We start from the raw sequence: 21168 nt of genomic DNA on the forward strand, positions 1-21168 counted from the left end.
AGTGTGGTAGTGTACTAGTCACAGTGTGGTAGTGTGGTAGTGTACTAGTCACTGTGTAGTAGTGTAGGGCTGTACTAGTCACAGTGTGGTAGTGTGGTAGTGTACTAGTCACAGTGTGGTAGTGTGCGGGTGTACTAGTCACTGTGTGGTAGTGTACTAGTCACTGTGGTAGTGTGGGGGTGTACTAGTCACTGTGTGGTAGTGTGGTAGTGTACTAGTCACTGTGTGGTAGTGTGGTAGTGTACTAGTCACTGTGTGGGGGTGTACTAGTCACTGTGTGGTAGTGTGGTAGTGTACTAGTCACTGTGTGGGGGTGTACTAGTCACTGTGTGGTAGTGTACTAGTCACTGTGTGGTAGTGTGGTAGTGTACTAGTCACTGTGTGGTAGTGGTAGTGTACTACTCACTGTGTGGTAGTGTGGTAGTGTACTAGTCACTGTGTGGTAGTGTGGGGGTGTACTAGTCACTGTGTGGTTGTGTGGGGGTGTAATAGTCACAGTGTGGTAGTGTGGGGGTGTACTAGTCACATTGTGGTAGTGTACTAGTCACTGTAGGGTAGTGTGGTAGTGTACTAGTCACTGTGTGGTAGTGTGAGGGGTGTACTAGTCACTGTGTGGTAGTGTGGTAGTGTACTAGTCACTGTGTGGTAGTGTGGTAGTGTACTAGTCACTGTGTAGTAGTGTAGGGCTGTACTAGTCACAGCCCCCTTTGGCGTCCATGAACGAGGTGCCTCTGTGGATGTGTCGGCTTTGACTTTAACATCTATTTCTGTGACCAGTCACAAGCTAATCCCTTAGCTATTTGATATGTAAACCCCTTTGTCAAGGTGCCTCACTTCTCCCAACCAGCTTAAAAGTCGCTACGAATCTTAACAGCGTTCATTGAAGCTCTGTGGATGTGTAGGCCTTTATTTTAACATCTATTTCTGTGACCAGTCACAAGCTAATCCCTTAGCTATTTCAATGCAAAATTACTAGTTGCCTCGGTGGATGTGTAGGCCTTTACTTTAACATCTATTTCTGTGACCAGTCACAAGCTAATCCCTTAGCTATTTCAATGCTAAATTACTAGTTGCCTCTGTGGATGTGTAGGTTTTGACTTTAACATAGCCATTTCCGTGACCAGTCACAAGCTAATCCCTCAGCTATTTGCACTAGCTAAATCCCTTAGCTATTTCAATGCTAAATTACTAGTTGCCTCTGTGGATGTGTAGGTTTTGACTTTAACATAGCCATTCCTGTGACCAGTCATAAGCTAATCCCTTAGCTATCTCAATGCTAAATTACAAGTTGCCTCTGTGAATGTGTAGGTTTTGACTTTAACATAGCTATTTCCGTGACCAGTCACAAGCTAATCCCTCAGCTATTTGATATGTAAACCCCTTTGTCAAGGTGCCTCACTTCTCCCAACCAGCTTAATAGTCGCTACGAATTTTAACAGCGTTCATTGAAGCTCTGTGGATGTGTAGGCCTTTACTTTAACATCTAATTCTGTGACCAGTCACAAGCTAATCCCTTAGCTATTTCAATGCTAAATTACTAGTTGCCTCTGTGGATGTGTAGGTCTTTACTTTAACATAGCCATTTCTGTCACCAGTCACAAGCTAATCCCTCAGCTATTTGCACAAGCTAATCCCTTAGCTATTTCAATGCTAAATTACTAGTTGCCTCTGTGGATGTGTAGGTTTTGACTTTAACATAGCCATTCCTGTGACCAGTCACAAGCGAATCCATTATCTATTTCAATGCTAAATTACTAGTTGCCTCTGTGGATGTGTAGGTTTTGACTTTAACATAGCCATTTCCGTGACCAGTCACAAGCTAATCCCTCAGCTATTGATATGTAAACCCCTTTGTCAAGGTGCCTCACTTCTCCCAACCAGCTTAAAAGTCGCTACGAATCTTAACATCGTTCATTGAAGCTCTGTCGTCCCGACAGTTCTTTACCTTTCACCTGAAGACGGCCGCTTGCGTTGTGGCCAAAACGTCGTGAGAATTTTATTGTGTTTTTTTATTATTTTATTCTCATTCTACGTGACTTTACCGAAAGAACCAAAGAAGATGAATCCTTGCAGTCACGAAAGCTTCAAATCGAAAAATATAACTTTATTGTTTCCCTTCTACGTGACTTCACCGAAAGAACCAAGAATATAGTATATGAATTAGATCATTTATTTATTTTGCTGACTTTATAATTAATCGTACACTTTAATTGCACTAGTTTAATATCTTAAGGTTTAGTTTCTTATTCTCTAGGATAAAACAAGTTATTTTGTCAAAAAAAATGACGTTAATTGGCGCATACATTGAAAGTGCATTTTTTAATTAACCGTGTCAGTCTTCAAATACTGTTCTGGTTATTCCCACCTTGTTGGTGTCCCTATTGTCTCCTGCACCCACTAACAACGGAGTTATTGTTGGGGTGAAGAGAAGCACAGCCAGCAGCCAGCCAGGAAACTCGAGACATAGAATATTTTAATAGCAGCGTGACTTACACTGCTACAGCAGCGATGTTGTCATGTAACTATTTACATTCTCTGTGTCGCAAACATTAAATGGAAACTAATTTTTTCTGTGGTACGCTTGTCCCCACGATTTGAGGGCCAATTCCTTAGCGAATGATTTACTACCAATTGAAGGATGATACAAGTGAAATGTGAAGTTGTAAGATTGATCTTAGATCATTGCAAGCCAATCCCAAATTCTGAGTGCGGAGTGACTTGGCAGAGCCGACGGCGTGAGCCTGGCACCTTGGGAGTTGTCATGGACAGGGAGCAATGAGGCCGCGTTACCGGTTGTCTTAGTTTTGGGGAATTCTGTCTCCAGAACTCTGGTCCACAGTAACGATGAAACAAACACAATGTAGAAAAAAGAACAGTTGCAAATGTTGCAGGAAATTGAAAGGCATTTTATTACAAAAATCATTACCATTCACACAAACAGTATAGTATTATAGTAGTTCGAAAATTAGACTGTAGAAAATAGTCATGTGTAATGATGAAAAATACTTGAATATAACATTTATCATTATCTTATTGCAATATATGAACGTGTAATGGCAAATTAAAACGATGCGATACGATTTGACAATCCTTTACAGCGATACACTTAATCCAGTGAAGTTGAATGTGAACGCTGAAACACGTAAATATTACTGAACATATCGTGAATAGAAGAAACTGATTTAACAAAATATCCATGCAATTAAAACATCAATGAAGCAGGTTGCTGGAATGGATGCTCCAGGCGCCACTCTACGCGTGAGTGGTGCCAGTGGACTGAGAGGCCGTGCCAGGAGTCGCTCTCGCTGGCTGCACAATGACCACCACCCTCTCGGCCGCTGCAGGGAGGGCGCGGCGCTGAGCCTTGAACTTCAGCTTCCCGTCTTCAGTCAAGCAGCAGCTCACGCTCTGCGGGTCCACGTCCCTGGGCAGCTGCGTCTCCCTGTGGAACTCCTGGCAGCTGTGACTGTAGCTGCCGCTGCTGACTTCTCCGCTCTTCACCTCGCGCCGTCCGGCCACCACCAGCTTGTCTCCAGACACCTTCACGGCCAGGTCCTGTGGGGAGAAGTCCTGCACGTCCAGGGACGCGACAAACCCGCCTCACTGCTCCTGTGGATCTTCAATCTGGAACCCACTGCTCACGGCCGGCTGCTGCAGCAGTGCGTCTCAGAGGCTGCCCGGAGCCCGCGTGCGGCTGCTGAGCTGATCGACTCCACGGAAGATTCTCTCCATCCTCTCGATCTCGCTCCTCATGTCTCGCTGCAGCTGCTGGAAAATACTTTCACCGCGGGGGTTCCAGACCGGCCAGCCTGGCCAGACGCTCCTCTCCATCACGTGCATCGCAGGGAAGTAAACACTGAGGGCCATGCTTGTTGATGTGCTTCACAGTGAGGCTCGCTTCAGCTGTGAGCGCTGCTCCCTCCTCCGCCGATGTTCTGCCAGTGCAGCTACAGGAGCTGCTTTTATAGCCCTGGCAGTAGCTATGAGCAGATGCCAGGGGGAGCCAGAAGCGTCCAGAATGACGCAGCTGCTCCCAGGGCTTCCCTCATCCACAGAAAATAGCAGTGACTCAAACCTGGGGTTCAGCTGTGTGACGCCTTCTCTAAACTAAAAATGATATTTCCATTGGAAACAAGCAGGCAAGACACAACTTTAATACACTATAGTACACCAGGACAGTGATATTTTGAAATGTACATATTGTCAATGAGAAAACGTGGTGTGCATTTGTGTCATTCCTTCACGTAAAGTCCTGGTCACAAAAGCAAAGTTTATGGGGAATAATAATACCCATTTTATATAGTTTTGAGGCATAAGCAATTAGAAAATAACACTTACTACCCAGGAACAAAAATCGTGTTACATAGTGAATTATCAGTGCAGAGCAAATTCCATGGCAGTAAACTGCTCACAGACTGCAGCCCGAGACACGAGTCACGCTCTTGATTCTGTGCGGATGGAGGAAGCCCCTGGGAGCAGCTGCGTCATTCTGGATTCTTCTGGCTGCCCCTGGCATCTGCTCGTAGCTACTGCCAGGGCTATAAAAGCAGCTCCTGTAGCTGCACTGGCAGAACATCGGAAGAGCAGGGAGCAGCGCTAACAGCTGAAGCGAGCCTCACTGTGAAGCACATCAACATGGAAGCATGAGATGTCCTTAATTAACGCTAAGACACATTAATCAAAAACGCTAAAACACCTATTAGCAACATCAGTAAGGATGAGCGCTTTGAGCTTCCTCAATTAAAAAAGAGAGAGGACATCGTCATCCTCTCAGCCGACAAGGGCAATGTCACTGTCATCATGGAAAAAAAAACACATACAATAACAAAATTCAGGACCTACTGAATGATTGTAGCTATACCAAAGTCAATAGAGATCCCACCAACCGCCTTGTTACAAAAACCAACAATATCATCACTGATTCAACATCTTTAATCGAACCAACCAAGCGGCTTTCCTTAAAACCCTCTGCTGCTAGACCACACAGATTTTATGGCTTACCAAAAATCCATAAAGAAGATACACCACTTCGTTCTATCATCTTCATCATTAACTCACCCACCCACAAACTGGCCCGATTTCTGTCTGAGACCTTACAACCATTCACTGGTAAGACCACCTCAGCTGTACTTAAATCAGCTCACTTGGTATCGTTAATTAAGGACATCTCACTATCTCCAGGTGATTTGCTTGTCACTTTCGATCTAGTATCGTTGTTTACCAAAGTTCCTGTGCCTGACACCATTACAATCATTGAAGATGTGGTCCAACAAGGATTGAATGCTGATGTACCGGCCCTGGTTAGACACTGCCCAACACTTACTTCACCTGGAATGGAACATTGTACAAACAAGTTGAAGCTACCCCAATGGATTCGCCCTTATCTCCAGTTGTAGCCAATGTTTTCATGGAAAAATGTTTTGAGACGGATGCCATCCAGGCATCCACCCTACGTCCTTGTCTAAGAGGTACATAGATGACACGTTCGTCATCTGGCCACATGGCCTACCAGCTCTGGGCCAATTCTTCAACCACATCAATTCCATACACCCAGCCATCAGATTTACCATGGAGGTGGAAAAAGATGGAAAGCTACCCTTTTTGGATATCTTAATTAAAAGGAGACCTGACGGTTCAATGAGCCACTCTGTCTACAGGAAAGCTACCCATACAGATGCTTACTTGAAACCGGATTCCCACCACCATCCATCCCAGAAGAACTCCCTCATCAAGACTCTATACCATGGAGCCCAATGCATTCCGACCAGGAACACATTACCAGTGAACTCAAACACGTACACCAGGCTCTCAGGGCTAATGGTTACTCCGACTACACAATCCGCAAAGCCATCACTCCAGTCATGAAGAAGGATCCTCTTGTGGAGCCACTCAAAACCATCACCTTACCCTACATTGCAGGGGTCACTAAAACGATCTCCAAAATCCTGAATAAACACAAGATCCAGGTCCGATTCAACACAGTACATAAAATCCGTGATCTGGTTCCATCTGTAAAAGATGCTGTTCCAGACATACAGTACCCGGGTGTTTACAAACTAAAGTGCCTCTGTGGTAGTAGCTACATTGGAGAAACCAAACGACATATCTCGGACCGCATCCGCGAACATAATGCAGACTTGAAACACATTAGAACGAACTCCTCCGCCGTGGCAGATCACTGTTATAATTCAGTGGGCTCACATGACATTGACTTCTCAAAGACGGAGGTTCTGTGCAAGCCAACCGGCTACCATGAGAGATTCGTTCATGAGGCTATCCACATATACAAGCACAGAGACAATTTCAACCGAGAAGATGGATTCTGGCTTAGTAACCATTGGAAAGATGTTTTAAACCATTGCGGTTCTTAATTAATAATTTTATGGTGATCTTCAGACGGCAGCTCTTTCACTGGCATTGACTCTTAATACTTCTCACACCACGGTTAATGGTATGGTTTATAACATGATTATAACAGCACCTCGCAGCTGTTTCTCTCCTCCCTCTGTACCGACCATGGATGGACTCATCCGTCTGAACGGGGCTGGTAGCTGTCCGTGGTGCTGATGTGGAGGGTAAGAATCCACCCATTTTTTCGCCATATAGCATCGTGATATATAACGATTTATTGTTGGTAGCTCAGCTGATTGGAGAATATATAGAGTTTATTGTTAACATTGAGGTAGATTATATTTTAGTTTTTTTTATCTGTTTACTATATGGTATTCATTATATAGTGTAGTGCATACCCAGTTGCTGTTATGAGCTCTGCTTATTGAAGAATATATTGAGTACATTTATTATATTGATGTAATTTGGACTCAGGTTTTTTCACATCGGTTTACTGTATGATATTTGAGTTGTTGCATCCCCCTTTTTGCATCCTTGTACGAGGTGCCTCGGTGGATGTGTAGGCTTTGACTTTAACATAGCTATTTCGTTGACCAGTCACAAGCTAATCCCTCAGCTATTCAATGCTAAAATCTCTTGTTTGATTTGTACTAGGTGCCTCTGTTGATGTGTAGGCTTTGAATTTAACATATCTATTTTTGTGACCAGTCACAAGCTAAATCCGTCAGCTATTTCAATGATAAATTCTCCTGTTTGATATGTTAACCCCTTTGTCAAGGTGCCTCTCTTCTCTCAACCAACTTAAAAGACGCTACGAATCTTAGCAGCGTTCATTGGAGCTCTGTCGTCCCGACAGTCACAAGCTAATCCCTCAGCTATTCAATGCTAAATTCTCCCGTTTGATTTGTACTAGGTGCCTCTGTGGATGTGTAGGCTTTGACTTTAACATAGCTATTTCTGTGACCAGTCACAAGCTAAATCCATCAGCTATTTCAATGATAAATTATCCTGTTTGATATGTTAACCCCTTTGTCAAGGTGCCTCTCTTCTCTCAACCAGCTTAAAAGACGCTACGAATCTTAGCAGCGTTCATTGGAGCTCTGTCGTCCCGACAGTTTTTTGTTCCTTCACCTGAAGAAGGCCAATTGTGTTGTGGCCGAAACGTCGTGAGAATTTAATTGTTATATTTTATTATTTTATTCTCATTCTACGTGATTTTACTGAAAGAACCAAATAAGATGAATCATTGCAGTCACGAAAGCTTCAAATCGAAAAATGTCCTTAATTAACGCTAAGACACATATTAATCAAAAACGCTAAGACACCTATTAGCAACATCAGTAAGTATGTGCGCTTTGAGCTTTCTCAATTAAAAAAGAGAGAGGGCATCGTCATCCTCTCAGCCGACAAGGGCAATGTCACTGTCATCATGGAAAAAAACCCATAAAATAACAAAATTCAGGATCTACTGAATGATGGTAGCTGTACCAAAATCAATAGAGATCCCACCAACCGCCTTGTTACAAAAACCAACAATATCATCACTGATTCAACATCTTTAATCGAACCAACCAAGCAGCTTTCCTTAAAACCCTCTGCTGTTAGACCACCCAGATTTTATGGCTTACCAAAAATCCATATAGAAGATACACCCCTTCATCCTATCGTCTTCATCATTAACTCACCCACCTGCAAACTGGCCCCATTTCTGTATCAGACCTTACAACCATTCACTGGTAAGACCACCTTAGCTGTACTTAAATCAGCTCACTTGGTATCGTTATTTAAGGACATCTCACCATTTCCAGGTGATTTGCTTGTCAGTTTCGATCTAGTATCGTTGTTTACCAAAGTTCCTGTGCCTGACACCATTGCAATCATTGAAGATTTGCTCCAAACTGGAATTGAATGCTGATGTACCGGCCCTGGTTAGACACTGCCTCACCAACACTTACTTCACCTGGAATGGAACATTCTATAAACAAGGTGAAGTTACCCCAATTGGTTCTCCCTTATCTCCAGTTATAGCCAATGTTTTCATGGAAAAATGTTTTGAGACAGATGCCATCCAGGCATCCACCCTACGTCTTTGTCTAAGAGGTACATAGATGACACGTTCGTCATCTGGCCACATGGCCTACCAGATCTGGGCCAATTTTTCAACCACATCAATTCCATACACCCAGCGATCAGATACACGATGGAGATGGAAAAGGATGGCAAATTAACATTCTTGGATGTTTTAATCGTACAGAGACCAGATGGCTCAATGGTACACTCTGTCTACAGGAAAGCCACCCATATGAATGCCTAACAAAACCTGACTCCCACCACCATCCATCCCAGAAGAATTCTCTCATCATAACTCTACACCATAGAGCTCGATGTATTTCCGACCATCACCGCCTAGCCAGTGAACTGGAACACGTACACCAAGGCCTCAAGATGAATGGATATTTAGACTACACAATCCGAAAAGCTATCATCCCAACCATTGGGAAGGAACCATCTGAGGACCCAATCAAAACCATCACCTTGCCATACATAGCAGGGGTCACCAAAAATATTTCCAAAATCATGAGCAAACACAAGATCCAGGTTCGATTCAACACAGTACATAACATTTGTCATCTGATCCCATCTGTGAAGGATGTGATCCCTGACATGCAATACCCCGACGTCTAAAAACTAAGCTGCGTCTGCGGCAGTAGTTACATTGGGGAAACTAAGTGACATGTCTCGGACCGTGTTCGTGAACATAAGGCAGATCTGAAACACGGTAGGACCAATACCTCAGCCATGGCTGATCATTGTTTTAATGCTGTGGGCATACACGAAATTGATTTTTCCAAGACGAAGTTACTCTGCAAACCCACTGCTTATCAGCAAAGATTCGTTAATGAAGCCTTCCAGATGGGTTAACACAGACACAATTTCAACCGACTTGGGTACAAACTGAGCAATCATTGGAAGGACGTTATTAACCAGTTTAAGTCATGACGGGCCATGATGTTCCCAGCCTACCACCTTCTGATATTAGTTGTTTTTTTCAGCTCTCTGATTTTTTACATTAACAGATGTAATTTCTCACTAACACAGCTACCTCGTGTGCCATCCTCGAGGCTGCTGCTTCAGGATCTCCCATTAACATGCTAATCTCTCACATTAACATAGCCACCTTGGCGCACTCGCCGTGAAGGAGTCTCGGCGATCTTGCATTGACATGCTAATTTCTGCCTGGCAGCCCTGTGATTGGTGGAAAGCCCACCACCGCCGCGGTCGCTACCCACCACTTGCATTGGCATTGGCTGCTGACATTTGGGCCACGCCCTTTTCAAACCTTTATACCTTTATAAGCAGTTGTTTTTAGCAGCTAACCCCACTTTTCCTGATGACGACCGCTCGTGTTGCGATTGAAACGTCGTGATATTTTTATTATGTTTTCTTATTTTTTCTCTCTACGTGACTTTACCTAAAGACCCAAACAATATGAATTCCTGCAGTCATGAAAGCTTTGAATCAAGGTTGATTAAATGTCAAGTATTGGAGATTTAATTCTGATACAATTATGTTAGTTTTTATTGATTTTGGCGCAGTTTCAAATAATTATTTTTATATCAGTATTTACGTAACTACACTCGTTTACATTCGGCTGTACTCAGCTCACCATTCCTTTGAACTAATAAAAAACTTCTGCTTAACAATTATTAAACATCCTCAGTTGTGTGTCATTAGGTTCAGTATACAAACTGGACTAACAACATTTGGTTTTATGCAACAAAAACTTTATTTCAAAATGTATTTTTTTAAAAGTGTACTGACGAAAGCAACAAATTAAACGTTCTAAATTATATTGTACGTGTACTGCATACAATGTTAACAGTAAGAGCTCAAAGCAGGAACGTACATGTACACCAGATAACTATATTCGTGTGTAAACAATAAATTGCTTACAATATTGTACTTAATGTTGCCCGGTGAAATGAAACATTCTAAATCTAATGAGTCGCATTGTAAATAACATCCTACAGGCTGTTAATATTACTGTTTAGATACGACACATTACATGTCTTTAACATTCTCATGAAGACAAATTACAAAATGCATGACATTGTATCACACTGAATTCCAGCACGAATACTGTTAAATAGTTAGACTACTGGAATGGATGCTCCAGGCACCACTCTACGCGTGAGTGGTGCCAGTGGACTGAGAGGCCGTGCCAGGAGTCGCTGTCGCTGGCTGCTCAATGACCACCACCCTCTCGGCCGCTGCAGGGAGGGCGCGGCGCTGAGCCTTGAACTTCAGCTTCCCGTCTTCAGTCAAGCAGCAGCTCACGCTCTGCGGGTCCACGTCCCTGGGCAGCTGCGTCTCCCTGTGGAACTCCTGGCAGCTGTGGCTGTAGCTGCCGCTGCTGACTTCTCCGCTCTTCACCTCGCGCCGTCCGGCCACCACCAGCTTGTCTCCAGACACCTTCACGGCCAGGTCCTGTGGGGAGAAGTCCTGCACGTCCAGGGACGCGACAAACCCGCCTCCCTGCTCCTGTGGATCTTCAATCTGGAACCCACTGCTCACGGACGGCTGCTGCAGCAGTGCGTCTCCGTGGCTGCCCGGGGCCCGCGTGTGGCTGCTGAGCTGATCGACTCCACGGAAGATTCTCTCCATCCTCTCGATCTCGCTCCTCATGTCTCGCTGCAGCTGCTGGAAGAGACTTTCACCGCGGGGGTTCCAGACCGGCCAGCCTGGACGTGCAGGACTTCTCCCCACAGGACCTGGCCGTGAAGGTGTCTGGAGACAAGCTGGTGGTGGCCGGACGGCGCGAGGTGAAGAGCGGAGAAGTCAGCAGCGGCAGCTACAGCCACAGCTGCCAGGAGTTCCACAGGGAGACGCAGCTGCCCAGGGACGTGGACCCGCAGAGCGTGAGCTGCTGCTTGACTGAAGACGGGAAGCTGAAGTTCAAGGCTCAGCGCCGCGCCCTCCCTGCAGCGGCCGAGAGGGTGGTGGTCATTGAGCAGCCAGCAACAGCGACTCCTGGCACGGCCTCTCAGTCCACTGGCACCACTCACGCGTAGAGTGGTGCCTGGAGCATCCATTCCAGTAGTCTAACTATTTAACAGTATTCGTGCTGGAATTCATTGTGATACAATGTCATGCATTTTGTAATTTGTCTTCATGAGAATGTTAAAGACATGTAATGTGTCGTATCTAAACAGTAATATTAACAGCCTGTAGGATGTTATTTTCAATGCGACTCATTAGATTTAGAATTCATTTCACCGGGCAACATTAAGTACAATATTGTAAGCAATTTATTGTTTACACACGAATATAGTTATTTGGTGAACATGTACGTTCCTGCTTTGAGCTCTTACTGTTAACATTGTATGCAGTACACGTACAATATAATTTAGAACGTCAAATTTGTTGCTTTCGTCAGTACACTTTTTTAAAAATACATTTTGAAATAAAGTTTTTGTTGCATAAAACCAAATGTTGTTAGTCCAGTTTGTATACTGAACCTAATGACACACAACTGAGGATGTTTAATAATTGTTAAGCAGAAGTTTTTTATTAGTTCAAAGGAATGGTGAGCTGAGTACAGCCGAATGGAAATGAGTGTAGTTACGTAAATACTGATATAAAAATAATTATTATAAACTGCACCAAAATCAATAAAAACGAACATAATTGTATCAGAATTAAATCTCCAATACTTGCCATTTAATCAACCTTGACTTAAAGCGTTCATGTCTGCAGGAATTCATATTGTTTGGGTCTTTCGGTAAAGTCACGTAGAGAGAAAAAATAACCAAAAAAATAATACAAATTTCACGACGTTTCAATCGCAACATGAGCGGTCGTCATCAGGAAAAGTGGGGTTAGCTGCTAAAGACAACTGCTTATAAAGCTTTGAAAAGGGCATAGCCCAAATGTCAGCAGCCAATGCCATTGCAAGTGGTGGGTAGCGACCGCGGCGGTGGTGGGCTTTCCACCAATCACAGGGCTGCCAGGCAGAAATTAGCATGTCAATGCAAGATCGCCGAGACTCCTTCACGGCGAGTGCGCCAAGGTGGCTATGTTAATGTGAGAGATTAGTATGTTAATGGGAGATCCTGAAGCAGCAGCCTCGAGGATGGCACACGAGGTAGCTGTGTTAGTGAGAAATGACATCTGTTAATGTAAAAAACTCAGAGAGCCGAAAAAAACAACTAATATTGGAAGGTGGTAGGCTGGGAACATAATGGCCCGTTATGACTTAAACTGGTTAACAATGTCCTTCCAATGATTGCTCAGTTTGTACCCATCTTCTCGGTTGAAATTGTGTCTGTGTTTACACATCTGCATTGCTTCATGAACGAATCTTTGCTGATAGGCAGTGGGTTTGCAGAGTACCTTCGTCTTGGAAAAATCAATTTCGTGTATGCCCACAGCATTAAAACAATGATCAGCCACGGCTGAGGTATTGGTCCTACCGTGTTTCAGATCTGGCTTATGTTCACGAACATAGTCCGAAACATGTCACTTAATTTCCCCAATGTAACTACTGCCGCAGACACAGCTTAGTTTTTAGACGCCGGGGTATTGCATGTCAGGGATCACATCCTTCACAGATGGGATCAGATCACAAATTGTATGTACTGTGTTGAATCGAACCTGGATCTTGTGTTTCCTCATGAGTTTAGAAATATTTTTGGTGACCCCTGCTATATATGGCAAGGTGATGGTTTTGATTGGTTCCTGAGATGGTTCTTTCCCAACAGTTGGGGTGATAGCTTTTCGGATTGTGTATTCTGAATATCCATTCATTTTGAGGGCTTGGTGTACGTGTTCCAGTTCACTGGCTAGGTGGTGATGGTCGGAAATACATCGAGCTCTATGGTGTAGAGTTTTGATGAGAAAATTCTTCTGGGATGGATGGTGGTGGGAGTCAGGTTTTGTTAGGCATTCGTATGGGTGGCTTTCCTGTAGACAGATTGTCCCATTGAGCCATCTGGTCTCTGTACGATGAAAACATCCAAGAATGGTAATTTGCCATCCTTTTCCACCTCCATGGTGAATTTGATCGCTGGGTGTATGGAATTGATGTGGTTGAAGAATTGGCCCAAAGCTGGTAGGCCATGTGGCCAGATGAGGAACGTGTCATCTATGTACCTCTTAGACAAGGACGTAGGGTGGATGCCTGGATGGCATCTGTCTCAAAATATGTTTCCATTAAAAATTGGCTTCAACTGGAGATAAGGGCGAACCCATTGGGGTAGCTTCAACTTGTTTGTACAATGTTCCATTCCAGGTGAAGTAAGTGTTGGTGAGGCAGTGTCCAACCAGGGCCGGTACATCAGCATTCAATCCTTGTTGGACCAAATCGTCAATGATTGCAATGGTGTAAGGCACAGGAACTTTAGTAAACAACGATACTAGATCGAAACTGACAAGCAAATCACCTGGAAATAGTGAGATGTCATTAATTAACGATACCAAGTGAGCTGATTTAAGTACAGCTGAGGTGGTCTTACCAGTGAATGGTTGTAAGGTCTGAGACAGAAATGGGGCCCGTTTGTAGGTGAGTGAGTCAATAATGAAGACGATAGGATGAAGGGGTGTATCTTCTTTATGATTTTTGGTAAGCCATAAAGTCTGGGTGGTTTAGCAGCAGAGGGTTTTAAGGAAAGCCGCTTGGTTGGTTCGATTAAAGATGTTGAATCAGTGATGATATTGTTGGTTTTTGTAACAAGGCGGTTGGTGGGATCTCTATTGATTTTGGTAAATCTACCATCATTCAGTAGGTCCTGAATTTTGTTATTGTATGTGTTTTTTTTTTCCATGAGGACAGTGAAATTGCCCTTGTCGGCTGAGATGATGACGATGTCCTCTCTCTTTTTTAATTGAGAAAGCAAAAAACGCTCATCCTTACTGATGTTGCTAATAGGTGTCTTAGCGTTTTTGATTAATATGTGTCTTAGCGTTAATTAAGGACATCTTATGCTTGCTTGTTGATGTGCTTCACAGTGACGCTCGCTTCACCTGTTAGCGCTGTGAGCGCTGCTCCTTCCTCTGCCGATGTTCTGCCAGTGCAGCTACAGGAGCTGCTTTTATCGCCCTGGCAGTAGCTACGAGCAGATTCCAGGGGAGCCAGAAGCGTCCAGAATGACGCAGCTGCTCCCAGGGCTTCCCTCATCCACAGCAAATAGCAGTGACTCAAACCTGGGGTTCAGCTGTGTGACGTCTTCTCTAAACTAGCACATCAACAAGCATGGCCCTGAGTGTTTACTTTCCTGCGATGCACGTGAAGGAGAGGAACGTCTGGCCAGGCTGGCCGGTCTGGAACCCCCGCGGTGAAAGTCTCTTCCAGCAGCTGCAGCGAGACATGAGGAGCGAGATTGAGAGGATGGAGAGAATCTTCCGTGGAGTCGATCAGCTCAGCAGCCACACGCGGGCTCCGGGCAGCCTCGGAGACGCACTGCTGCAGCAGCCGGCCGTGAGCAGTGGGTTCCAGATTGAAGATCCACAGGAGCAGGGAGGCGGGTTTGTCGCGTCCCTGGACGTGCAGGACTTCTCCCCACAGGACCTGGCCGTGAAGGTGTCTGGAGACAAGCTGGTGGTGGCCGGACGGCGCGAGGTGAAGAGCGGAGAAGTCAGCAGCGGCAGCTACAGCCACAGCTGCCAGGAGTTCCACAGGGAGACGCAGCTGCCCAGGGACGTGGACCCGCAGAGCGTGAGCTGCTGCTTGACTGAAGACGGGAAGCTGAAGTTCAAGGCTCAGCGCCGCGCCCTCCCTGCAGCGGCCGAGAGGGTGGTGGTCATTGAGCAGCCAGCGACAGCGACTCCTGGCACGGCCTCTCAGTCCACTGGCACCACTCACGCGTAGAGTGGCGCCTGGAGCATCCATTCCAGCAACCTGCTTCATTGATGTTTTAATTGTATGGATATTTTGTTTAATCAGTTTCTTCTATCCACGATATGTTCACTAATATGTACGTGTTTCAGCGTTTGCAATTAACTTAATTTGATTACGTGAATCGCTGTACAGGATTGCTAAATTGTTTCGCGTCATTTTAATTTGCCATTACACTTTAATATATTGCAATAAGATAATGCTAAATGTGTTATTCAAGTATTTTTCATCAACGCTGCTATAGCAATGTAAGTCATACTACTATTACAATAATCTATGCCTCGAGTTTCCTTACTGGCTGGGTTTCTCTCCACCACAACATTAACTCTGTTAGTGGGTTCCAGCTGTTTCCACCGAAACTAGCTGGGTTACTGGCTACACGGATTTTTCCGTTTACAGTAACAAATAAACATTACACATACATGCAGGCATCGACTTACGAACACTCGACTTACGAATTTCCGCACTTAGGAACCAGCTACCATGAAACATGTTTTAACATTGAGAATTACAACGCGAACTCGCACTTGCAAACTGAACCGAGGATCTATTCTTTTTTCAGCGGAGCGATCCTCCACGAGTTGTGTCATCCTCGCGCTTCCAGTGTTTGTGCTCGTGTGTGCGTGCGCGCACGTGTGTACATTATTGTGTTCCCACTTACAAACCGTTTGACTCACGAACGGGTCCCAGGAACTAATTGAGTTCATAAGTCGAGGACTGTCGGGATCGTTGTGTGAAACATAAAATACATACAAATTTATAAAAACATTTTATGTTCAAATACCTTGCATCCTGATGCTGGCTTGTCGTAAGGGGCGAAATGAGTCACCACAATTGCACACACACACACGGACAACAAACGCCACTAAGTGGCGGTGACGTTGCCACGGCACTTGTGCCAGGCTAAGTGCACTTTATGGCCACGTGATCACGGGTCAGATCCAGCTGCCATGGTTTGACTGAGATGAGTGGCAGATGTGTAAGCTGTGCCTCCCCTACTGTGCCAACTTGATGTGTTTTATCCGCCTGAGGCTCTGCTCGTTGTTGTGAGCGTCTCTCTGCTGCCCTCTGTTGTTGCTGGAGGGCGACTACCTCCAACTGCCCAGTATCGTCCATCATGAGTCTCCTCCACATAGGCCGCTCTTTACACTGCTGGTACCAGTCATTCGCAAGTCAATTCAGTTCCACATCCTCTTGTACCACATCATTTAATCTCTTCTCTAGCCCGTGCCGCGCCTGTTTAGACCCCTTTAATGCAGTGGTTAGGGAGGCGTGGTACATGACCCAGCCAATGTAGCATTACCTGCTGGAGGCGCTTACCGATGGGACTTTGTCCAGATCTGTAAAGGATTGTGAGCTCACACAATCCAGCCTGGTTAAACACAGGATGGATCGTAGGAAGGCCATCCTGAATGTTTATTACCGGCGAAGATGTTCCATTAGGGGGGTCCACGTTTGGCAAGCATCGAGAAGGAAGGGCATGACCGTGGCCGAGAAGATCCGAAGACTGCTGTGGAGCGACAGATATCAGGTAGCTTCCACACAGCGTCATGCAACCGATGAAAAGATAATGCCGCTCGACTGATTCGGAGTGAGATCTCTTCTGTCAAACCGGAGTTGGTCATAAGCACACTATCCAGATGTGGAAAACCATCCAATTTACAACTGCCCCATTACCAATGGGGAGTTAAGGGGTGGAGGGTTTAATGCAGACATGGGCTGGGCTTTTTAATCCGGCCCCCCGAACTTGTCCAAATATTATTAAATTAAATTTTACCTTTCACCTGTAATGCCCTCATTTCCCCATTAGATGGAGCACTTTGTCCGGGAATGTGGTAATTGGTTTGGGCGCAGGCCTCAGATGTTTTCATGATGTTTGATCAGTCACGTTACGACATGTTTTTGTATTGTTCATGTTCGTGCAATTTGTTAAATTGCCTTGCAAATAAATGCTTTGCTACCTGTTAAAGGCCAAATCCTTTCATGTAATGATTTTTACATGTCATTTATATTAGTTCACACAAACACTCCATCCATCTGTTCCTTGCCCGGCCCCTCTGTCAAATTTTAGAACCCATTGTGGCCCGCGAGTAAAAAAAATTGCCCACCCCTTGTTTAATGGCACAACATAGCGAGGCAGGTGCTTAGTTTTGGTGGGGCTGATGGTTAAGGCCCCACCTCTTAGTGCAGGGGTGGGGAACCTTTTTTGTGCCAAGGGCCATTTGGATATTTATAACATCATTCGCGGGCCATACAAAATCATCAACTTAAAAATGAGCCTATTATATTTGGTCAAACATTTAGTTAACTCACCCCTAATGCGATGGCTGGAACTGCTTCTCTTTGGTGAGGCGTGTGGAGATATTAGCTGGCATTGATGATGTTAGCTGGTATTGATGATGTTGCTACTCGCAACTGCTTTTCCAGGTTTGCTCCAAGATTGATTGAATTTCGAGTCCCGCCTGCGGTTGCCTTGGCAGGGCCAGACCAAATGATTTCGCAGGCCTCATGGCCGGCCGGCCGGACGTTCCCCACCCCTGTCTAGTGGCACGCTCCAGGTCTAGATCATTCGCATACGTAACATGGATGACAAATCGGGAGCAAGCTCTCAAGCGCACCCGGGCATCAATCCGCCTCCCATTGTATCTATATCAGATATAGATTGCTCTGGTACGGACATGGAAGGTTTCTCGAACGACGTGGACCAAAAATATTTTAAACAGTGTACGGAGCCAGAGGACATTACTGTCGAATCCCAAGGTTAACGGGGAATAGCTTTGTCTTCCGGCCAAGTAGCTTTACTCGGCCCTGCTCAATATCATGGAAGTCCTTAATTATTGTGAGCAGAGAGTCAGAGACTCCGAAAGCATGAAGAACAACCCAGAGTCCAGACCTATTGATGGTATCATAGGCATTGACCAGGTCAATAAAGCAGAGCTGTAAGTCCTGTCGGAATTCAACACTCCTCTGCTGTAGCAAACGGAAGGAAGATGTGGCATCTGTGGCTGCCCTGGCCTGAAACCACAATGGGGCTCCCCAATCCTCTTCTCAGCATGCCTGGCAAGGTGATGTTGAATAATCCTTGCCAGGACTTTTTCTGGCACTCTAACACAGGCACAGACTCTAACCAAAACTATTGAATAATTACACGGTTTATTTAAAATTGCACTTTCAATTAATGTGCCTATTAATGTCATTATTTCGGCAAAAAATGTTTTTATCTTAAACTAGTGCAATGAAAAAATTACCCTTTATTGTAAAATTTGCAAAATAAAGACGATATAATTCCTGTACTGTTTTAGTTTATCTTTCTGAATACACATTTAATGAAAATGTGTTTTAGTGAATGGTTGTTTTTGAAGGTGATATCGTGTAAATGTTTTCCAAAGCTGCTTATGCAGCCGTCACCATCTCCAGCCGTGATTTCTCCACTTCTGTCCGAAGCCATCACCATCTCTTGCGGATTTGCAATGCAAAAATCTGTCTGGCTACTGCCCACCGGTTGATTTATTCGATCCATCTTCGCAGTGGACGCTCTATTGGTTGTGTTCCCTCCTTTAGCTCCCATTCCCACGTTAGTCACGACCACCGGCCGTCATCTCTTCAAGTTGTGTGTCCTGCCTCACCCCACCTTTCTAAACTAAAATTATGCCTTTAATTTGCATATGATGTCCAATTGACGTGTCCGTCTTCCATTCTCAGTTTAATTCCTAGCATGTGCATCTCTATGCTTCCTTGTGCACTTCTCAACATTGGTTCCATTGTCTTCGTCAATGGCCATGTTTGTGATGCATCTGTTGTTGCAGGTCATATCCACTGATTAAAAAACGTTCTGCTTTAGGAAAATGGCTTTGTTACGTTTCATGATTTAAGTTCAGATTCCAATCAGCACTGTGCTCTGCCCTGATACGCCTCTCTTAATAATTTTCATCCCTCTCCCCCTTCAACAACCGCCCCACGTATAAATGCACTTCTATGTTTTCAAGTTGTGTCCCTGTTCTTTTTGTTCAATTTGTTATTCCCCCGCACCGCCAATAAGCATGGTTGCCTGCGTACGGTGCGAAAGAAGTTCAGCATGCAAACATACGCTGCGTTGAAAACTTACTCTACAGCATATTCACACTGGAGACGCAGGAGGGTGCTGCTATGAGATTGCCACATTTTTGACTGTAGACCAAGCCTGGACAGATTTCTCAGTCAGCACTCAGTCTAGAATTATCAGAACTACACAGTAAGCGACACAATGCGGGTGCTATATCTCGTAAGAATGAATACCCACCACCTAAACACAAATGGTAATTCCTGGACAGGTGACAACTCTAGCCATGCCCATGAAAAAATATATAGTGACTAACTTGGAGACGTAACTTCTTCGAGGCAATTCTTTAATTACACACCGAGCATACTGTTACACACTCTCTGCTGTAATACAACGCTCTGTCCCTCGCTTAAACGCAACTCTCACTCGTGGCTAGCCTACAACACAACGCTCGCCATCTGACACTGACGGCGCTGAACTAAGACAGGCAACTACTGCTAGCAGCACAATTATCAAGTGGATGACGACAGCGGCGAAGGCGACGATCTTCAACAGCAACGACGACGACGACGACGGCGATCCCACTCCAAACGATGGCCCTCATCCCCTGCTCGGGGTCCCCTTTAATCCTCTTAGCGCGGCCTCGCTCCCCTCCGGCCACGCTCCCCTTCTAGAATCTACTAGCAGGATCTCGACGTGTCCTACCCGAGATCCTTCTCAGGTCTATCACGTGGTCTGCTGTCAATCAGGGCTGCTTCACTCTGCAGATCCCCTTCCCTGCCAGCAGCCAGCGCTATGCTACGTAGTGACCAATTCTATGTGACTACACATACACAACATCCTGACCATCACTCGCCTATGCGGATGATAAAATATCAAGCATTGTAGATTTAATTCTGATCTACTGTTGTTCGTTTTGATTGATTTTGGCACAGTTTAAAATATATATTTTAATATCAGTACCAGCGGGAAGTACCCAGCGTTTCCCGGGGCAAAAATATATTTACAAACTTGTCTTCTCTTAAAAACATAACATATACATACACAAACACTAAGCTATTGTGCCCTTTGTCCATTTGTCCGTCAACAAAATTATAGGAGCGACACTAGAAAAACGGCGTATTCTATTATTATTTTTTTTCTGTCAACGTGACTTAACCGAAAAAACCAAAGAGTAATTCCTGCAGTCACGAAAACTTTGAATCTAGTTTTAGCGTGTTAATGTTAAATAAACGTGTTGTCTCCTATAGAAGCCTGAGTCTCCATTTGAGCCCACTACAACTGGTGTTGGAAGTGGCCAAACGTTAGTTAATTAACTATAGATTATGGAGACTAGGCGAACAATACGTACCAGGTCTCCAGATGAAGAGGACGACGACCCACCGGCCCCGGGGATGTCGGCGCAATCCCCCAGCCCCAACTGGGGGCCTGGGGTGTCCACCTCCGGTTCCAAACCGCCCTCCAAATTGCCTTACCTACGAGTCCTACTTGGTACAGGCCGGACCCGCTATTGCCGCCTGTTGGGCCCTGACTGCAGCTACATATTTTCCAGTAGTGGTGGCGGCGTATTACGCCTGACAATTACCCACCACATTAAGAAGCACGATGGTAGCTTGCAGTTGTGTGTCGACTTTAGGAAGCTTCATAAGATATCGGTGGCTGACGCGTATCCTCTCCCTCGGATGGACGATTCCCTGGACGCTCTGGCGGGAGCACAGAACTTCTCCACCCTTGATCTCCTGTCCGGATTTTGGCATTTGCCACTAAATGAGGCCTCTAAACCCAAACGGCTTTTCGAACACCTCAAGGCCTGTTTGAATTAAATCAGCTTCCCATGGGACTCCACGCAGCACCGGCTACGTTCCAATGACTGATGGAGCTGGTG

Source organism: Petromyzon marinus, chromosome 4 (assembly GCF_048934315.1).
Source record: "Petromyzon marinus isolate PM22_M1 ecotype Great Lakes invasive population chromosome 4, UKy_Petmar_22M1.pri1.0, whole genome shotgun sequence".
In the NCBI taxonomy this organism is placed as follows: domain Eukaryota; kingdom Metazoa; phylum Chordata; class Hyperoartia; order Petromyzontiformes; family Petromyzontidae; genus Petromyzon; species Petromyzon marinus.